Below are 8,027 nucleotides of genomic sequence, written 5' to 3'. Positions count from 1 at the left end.
TCCTTCCTACAATGCAAGAGGACCTTTAATTCTTTTTATGCAGAAAGTCTCAGGTTCTAAGCCTGCTGAAGTCCCAAGTTGGAGTGGGGATTGTTAGGATATAGATATTCAGGCCTGTCTGTAAAGGCCTATACTCTAAGAATTTAGGTGTATTCTTATCACTTGGCTAGTGATAGAGGTATAAAAGAAAGAATCAAAACCACTGTCTGCCAGTGTAAGGGCCTTCTCTTACTGTGACAGTTTGTGGCCCTGTGCTTAGGCTCAGGCCTTTGGCTAAGCAGCAGAGGCAGCCATAAGCTGGGAAGCGACTGGTCACCTCCTCACATTCCAAACTAGTCACATTGAAATAAGGTGCTATTGGGCTGTTAGGCACTATCAGGACAGGATTGTATTCCTATCACCTCCAGAGAAAGGGAAGTGCCTAGAAAATGTAAAAGGAAACTTAGTTTGATAGCATCCTGTCTGGCAAGAACTCACTTATCAATAGCTGGGATGTGAAATCCTCACTTCTGTATTGTTTTGTCATTATAGTTCCCACTTTGCTGTTGTTTGTCTGTATAATCTCTGTCTGGTTCTGTGATTGTTCCTGTCTGCTGTATAATTAATTTTGCTGGGTGTAAACTAATTGAGGTGGTGGGATATAATTGGTTACATAATCATGTTACAATATGTTAGGATTGGTTAGTTAAATTTCAGGAAAATGATTGGTTAAGGTATAGCTAAGCAGAACTCAAATTTTACTATATAATCTGTAGTCAATGAGGAAGTGACTGGGTGTGGGTGGGGGTGGGCATGTGGGTGTGTGAGATGGGAACAGGGAATGGGGGTAAGAAAATTGGAATCATGTTTTGCTAAAGGGGGAAATGGGAACAGGGAATGGGAGTAAGGAAGTTGGAATCATGTTTGGCTAAGGGCAGGAATGGGAACAGGGACACAGGTGTAAGGCTCTGTGGTGTCAGAGCTGGGAAGGTGGATACTAAGGAAGGAAACTGGAATCATGCTTGCTGGAAGTTCACCCCAATAAACATTGAATTGTTTGCACCTTTGGACTTCGGGTATTGTTGCTCTCTGTTCATGCGAGAAGGACCAGGGAAGTAAGTGGGTGAAGGAATAAGCCCCCTAACAGGGATGTTATACAAAGTTGCAGTTCAGAGGACAGCTACTCAATTTTGGAGCATAAATAACCATTTACATCTATAAACCAGCATTCATTTTGGGTGGTTGAAAATGAGTCAGTTGCAACCTCCTTTGACCAACTGAGACTGAGGTGTGCAAGGTCATGCAATGTGCCAATTACAGCAAAGCTCAGGGCCAGAGAGGACCAAAGAACAAAAGGAAGCAATTTTCCTAAAAAAAAAAAAATCAGAAAATGCATCCCTTTTTTATCAGAATTTTAAATTCTGATGAAGAATTTCATCAAAACTGTGAATTTCAAACATTTTTGACCAGCTGTGCCAGGAGTCTGCAATTCTTCTCCCCATTTAGTCATTCGAACATACTTCTCGACCAGAACCGTTAATAGAACCCAGGAGCCCTGATTCTCAGCCCCCCCTCTGCTCCGACCACGATCCTAACTCCCCTCAAAGAATGGGAATAGAACCCAAGTGTACTGATTCCTGGTCCTTTGATACAACAGCTATTCTACGCATCCCTAATAGAGCTCAGCACAGAATCCAGGTATCCTCACTCCCACACAACAGACCGCAAGCCCCACAAATACAGCAAAACTGTAATATGCCGAGTTTCTAAAACATCTTCAGAAAAAAATATCAGGTTCCCACTGCTGGCCAAAAGTTTCCTTCACAGATGGATTAATGCTGAGGTCTCAAATTTGAGGCATTCAGAATTAGAAGCCACTTTTGAAAAAGTTGTCCCTACCTTGAAATCTATCAATGACTTTTACAGTGAATGTTCTGAATTTTTGTTTGATTGCTTGTTTTGGGTGTTCTGATTTTTCATTTTTCATAACCTAAATTTAGTCCCCCTCCCTATTTGGATTTGAATTTGCAAAGGATCGAAAAGGAGTTATGAAATGTAATGGAGTTGGGTGCCTAACTCCCTCAGACACCTTTGAAAATCCCAGCCTTAAATATTTTGTATCGAAGTCTAATCAACACGGGCAATCAACAATTATATTTTCTCCCTCTTCAATATAAGCCATTTATTTTGTTATGAATAATATCCTATGAATAACATCTAATGCCCTGATTCTGCAAACAGTTAATACATAAATAAACTTGCATATATAGACATATATAAAATAAAAATGCCTAAATTTACTCACATGAATGATTCCTTTGAAGTCAAGGGTTCCACTCACATGAGTAAAGTGAGGAAAATAAGTAAAATTTTTAAACATTTTTAAACAATGGAACTTACTGCAACTCATCATTCAGCAAATCTTCTCACTGGGCAAACCTTCAGCTGGTGTGAATTATCAATAGACAGGGCTGATGAGAGAGGGAAGGTGGAACAATTGTACTGAGGTCCTGAGCTCAGTGCCCCCGCAAAACTATCTATTTAGGGTGAAATGGGAGGGGGGAAACATAATTTACTGGGCCTCCAAATTTCTCTCAGCAGACCTGTCAATGGAGCTACGATTATTTAGACCAGCTGAGGATCTGGCTCTTTGTATTCAGTCTCCACTGATGGAAAGAGCAAATTTCCAGAACAGTTAAAACACCTGATTGACAAAAATCTACTTGTCTGCCCTTTATCACGATGAAAATGATGAAAACAGCCGTGATATTCTATTTTCTCCATAAAAAGAAGGACTCATCTCAGCTGAATGGTAGAGTTAATCTTTTCAAGACTTTCCTTGTACCAAAGAGACCTTATTGGCTTGCAGGGAACTGTATGCCTTTCACAGTAAATTATGTTAAAAATATGGAATTCCTTTAAAAAAATACCTCGTTTGTCAGGTAGTGAACTGTAAGCACTCAGAACCAAGTTGGACACTAAGATGACGATTGATTAGATAGATAGGATAGGATTAAAGTTCAAAATGATCTGGACAAACTGGAGAAATGGTCTGAAGTAAATAGGATGAAATTCCATGAGGACAAATGCAAAGTACTTCACTTAGGAAGAAACAATCAGTTGCGCATATACACAATGGGAAATGACTGCCCAGGGAGGAGTACTGTGGAAAGGGATCTTGGGGCCATAGTGGGTCACAAGCTAAACATGAGTCAATAGTGTAACACTGTTTCAAAACAAAGAGCAAATATCATTCTGGGATGTATTAACAGGAGTGTTGTAAGCAAGACACAAGAAGTAATTCTTCTGCTCTATTCTGCGCTGATTAGGCCTCAACTGGCGTATTGTGTCCAGTTCTGGGCACCCCATTTCAGGAAAGATGTGGACAAATTGGAGAAAGTCCAGAGAAGAACAACAAAAATGATTAAAGGTCTGGAAAACATGACCTATGAGGGAAGACTGGGGGGAGGGGGAGAGGAAAAGGGCTTGTTTAGTCTGGAGACAAGACGACTGAGGGGGGACATGATAACAGTTTTCAAGTACATGAAAGGTTGTTACAAGGAGGAGGGAGGTAAATTGTTCTCATTAACCTGTGAAGATATAACAAGAAGTAACGGGCTTAAATTGCAACAAGGGCAGTTTAGGTTGGATATTAGGAAAAACTTCTGAATTGTCAGGGTAGTTAAGCACTGGAATAAATTGTCTAGGGAAGTTGTGGAATCTCTATCTTTGGAGATTTTTTAGAGCAGGTTAGACAAACACTGTCAGGGATGGTCTAGATAATACCCTTTAACAAAGTTAAAATAATTTTCTAACCTCAGATCAGGTTAGGTGGTTGCTTCAGATATTGATGGAAAATACAAGGTCTTTGGGAGAGGAAGAGTTATTTTGTACGTTTACAAACTCCCTTATGATTAGTTCTCCACAGAATGTTTACGTCCTTTCTGAGGTCATATGAAAAAGTGACACATGAGGTACTTTCTGAGGAACCGTTTATGATCCCATGGGTGGCTGAACTTTCTGTTCAGCTCACAGTTGCTATCATGCATTACATTTGTTCTTGTTCACATTTGCTTGTACTAACAGAAGAAACTTCCAGTATGGGCAGGCTGTTCCCATAACTGCTTCTGCATGTGGCCTCTTACAGCTCTTTCTGAAGGACGAGCATTTGGTGAGGATTACGAAACACTCGAGACTGAGACAGTCAGGTTTATTCATTCAAACCTTTCTTTGAACCAAAAGCAAGGCCCTGCACGTTACAATTACCATAAAAGCAATGCATGACAGATATACAGAAAAAGATATTGCCCAATTACCTTCTCTTGGGGGCTTAGTCGCTCTCGATTTCTCCTATGAAGGTCTGACTATTCCCTTACACTCTAGCATATTTATACCTTTACACGTTATCTGACCATCCAATCAACATTACGCATTGTGTCTTACCTAACCCATAGTATATACATGTGCAGGCTTCAGTTTACAAAACGTTGTCTGTCCAGGCTACTTTTATGTCATCGTGTCTCTTTTCCAATTGGTTTATTTACTTGGATCGTACCACTCAAATATAGGGACTTTTCTGTTTTTCACAATACAGGGACTTTTTGGCAATACCTTTTATGTATTCTACTGATTAACTTCCTTTTATCTATGTCCTTCAACACAGTACAAAACACCCTTGTCTTACCCAGCCGCTGTAAGCATTCTTTAAAGAAGTCTCTCCACACGGACGAATTTCGCAAGCAACACTCATGTCAAGCAAAGACTTGGCTGAAGCCAGTGAGCTTAGCATAAGTATTACCCTGGGCTGTCCACATTTCTTCACCAGACTAGACCCATGTGTAGGACTCTTCCAACACCAGGCACTGGTCACTGTTACAGATGCTTTCCTTAGACTCCAACAACAGGGTGCAAACTGGTAACAAATGCAATGTTGATATTTTTCCACCACAATGTGAGCAAAGACTTACTAATTCATATGATACAGATCATCAACTCACTATATCAGCTGTAGATTTTTATCAACCTATGTCTTTGGTCCTGTGACCCATGCTGAGATGAGGAATCAAATTCAGTCGGTGCACTACTGAAGACCTCCTTAAGTGATCCTGTGAGGGTTAGGTGTAAGGTAAGTACTTCTCTGCACAGGATGATTTTCACCCTAAGGCGTACGGAATCTGCCCACTGGCTCTGAACTGGAACAAGTCACAATTTTTGTATTCTAGCCACAAACACACATGCTCTCATCTTTGCAGCTCATTTACATTTAGGAGCTCTGACCTATCATTTAGAATGGGGTGTCCATGTTGCCAAGCCTAGCGATGTTATCATGAATCTCTCACGGAGTTGAGGGCCATAAAGTCACAGATCCTGATTCTCTTCTCACATGTATTGCACTATTATGGGGAGTAGCTTCTGCTTTAGGGGCCAGTCCTGCCTCAATTAAGTCCATGCCAAAGTGGACTGGTATTTTCAAATGTGCCTAAAGGAATTTAGGTGCCCAAATCTCATTAATTTAAATTGGAGTTGGAAACCTAACTCCCTTAGTCGCCTTTGAAAATCCCAGCCTAAATCTCTGGAAGGGGAAGGGAGATCAGGTGCATAATTTCAGCAATTATTTTACCCCTGACTTAAATTTTATTCAGTCCTTAGCCCAGCAAATTCCCATTGTATTTACCGGGATGATGCCTGATATTGCTCAGTAATTTTCACACCCATGTGGATGGCAAATGCTCTGAGCAGTTCAGGATTTCATGAGCACAATGACAACCCGGTGGAACTGGATAGCTAAGCACTAGGGCTGAGCTCCTCAAAGGTATAAAGGTGCTAAAGAGACAAACAGGTGCCTAGCAGGATCTTCAAAAGCACTTTGGTGTCTAACTTCCATTGAAGTCCCTAGAATTCAAACTATACTACATTCAAGCACACTAGGGAGCCTTAGGGTAAAATTTCCTAAAGCACCTAGGTGACTTAGGAGCTTAAGTCTCATTGGCTCTTTAGTCAATTAGCTGCACTTGAAAATTTAACTGTCCATCCTATTTTCAAAAGTGATTTAGCACCAGATTAGTTGAGGTATTGTCAAGGTTCCTTCCCCACTCTGAACGCTAGGGTACTGATGTGGGGACCTGCATGAAAACCTCTTAAGCTTCTCTTTACCAGCTTAGGTCAAAAACTTCCCCAAGGTACAAAATATTCCACCCTTTGTCCTTGGATTGGCTGCTACCACCACCAAACAAATACTGGTTACTGGGGAAAAGCTGTTTGGAAACGTCTTTCCCCCCAAATACTTCCCAAAACCTTGCACCCCACTTCCCGGACAAGGTTTGGTAAAAAGCCTCACCAATTTGCCTAGGTGACTAGAGACCCAGACCCTTGGATCTTAAGAACAATGAACAATCCTCCCAACACTTGCACCCCCCCTTTCCTGGGAAATGTTGGATAAAAAACCTCACCAATTTCCATAGGTGACCACAGACCCAAACCCTTGGATCTGAGAACAATGAAAAAACGTTCAGTTTTCTTCCAAGAAGACTTTTAATAGAAATAGGAGTAAATAGAAGTAAAGAAATCCCCTCTGTAAAATCAGGATGGTAGATACCTTACAGGGTAATTAGATTCAAAACATAGAGAATCCCTCTAGGCAAAACCTTAAGTTACAAAAAAGATACACAGACAGAAATAGTTATTCTATTCAGCACAATTCTTTTCTCAGCCATTTAAAGAAATCATAATCTAACACATACCTAGCTAGATTACTTACTAAAAGTTCTAAGACTCCATTCCTGGTCTATCCCCAGCAAAAACAGCATATAGACAGACACACAGACCCTTTGTTTCTCTCCCTCCTCCCAACTTTTGAAAGTATCTTGTCTCCTCATTGGTCATTTTGGTCAGGTGCCAGCAAGGTTACCTTTAGCTTCTTAACCCTTTACAGGTGAGAGGAGTTTTCCTCTGGCCAGGAGGGATTTTAAAGGGGTTTACCCTTCCCTTTATATTTATGACAGGTATTTAGGCACCTTGGTATCTAAAACATTGATTTCAATGGATGTTAGGCAACTAGAAGGTTTGAAAATTCCACTAGGTGCCTAAATACTTTTAAAAATCTGGCCCTAGGGCTTGTCTATACAGAGAAGACACAGCAACTTAACTTCAATATGTTTATTTAGGCCACTGCCACTTTTGTGCCTTTGTGGACTCTTAGGTTGAAAACTGGTTATATCAGTTCAATTTGCACCTGAAAATTGGTATACATGAGGTTTAAACCAATATAATATCCACACACAAAGTTGCACTCTTTTAGCTAAATTGGTATAAAATCACACCTTTCATTATGTCAGTACAACTTTTTGTGTAGACTAGAGGCAAATATTTCAAAAGCACCCAAGTGTCTTAGAACCAGATTTTCAAAGGTTATTAGGTGTCTAGTGGGAATTTCAAAGGCCTAGGCCCCTAAACCCCATTGAATTCAATTGGAGTTATGTGCTTAACCTGCGTAGGTACTTCTGAAATTCCCACTAGGTGCCTATCTGCCTATCTTCAGACGTCTGAATGTCTTCAGCCTATGGTGCTTTATACTTCTGTATCTTAGATCACCTATTAGGTTGTCTAAATGTGGACGTAGTTGCCTAACTTTGGGCAGCCACTTAGGGCCAGATTTTAAAAAGTATTTAATCACCTAGTGAGATTATTAAAAGGACATAAGCACCTAACATCCACAGAAATCAATGAGTTGTAGGTTCCAAGGTGCTTCTGGAAATTTCAATAGGCATCTAAATACCTTGAGAAATCTGGCCTTTTGTCTTTTACAAACGGAGAAACTGAGGAACAAAGAACTTAAACAATTTCACAGTGGTCCATCAGCAAGTCAATGGAGACACAGAACCAAGGTCTCCTGACTTCCAGTGCTCTTCTTTAAACAAGGACACCGTCCTTACTAAGCCAGGGGTTTGGCACATTCTTGAGAAGACAGTGAAATTCTGTTGAGACCAAATCCCAAGAGCACTTCTGAGGAACATAAATTCGTCTTCTTTCTTGGACCTGTTGAGTTGCCA

The sequence above is a fragment of the Caretta caretta genome, chromosome 14, assembly GCF_965140235.1.
Source record: "Caretta caretta isolate rCarCar2 chromosome 14, rCarCar1.hap1, whole genome shotgun sequence".
NCBI lineage: Eukaryota > Metazoa > Chordata > Testudines > Cheloniidae > Caretta > Caretta caretta.
Note: the sequence above shows the minus strand (reverse complement) of the source record.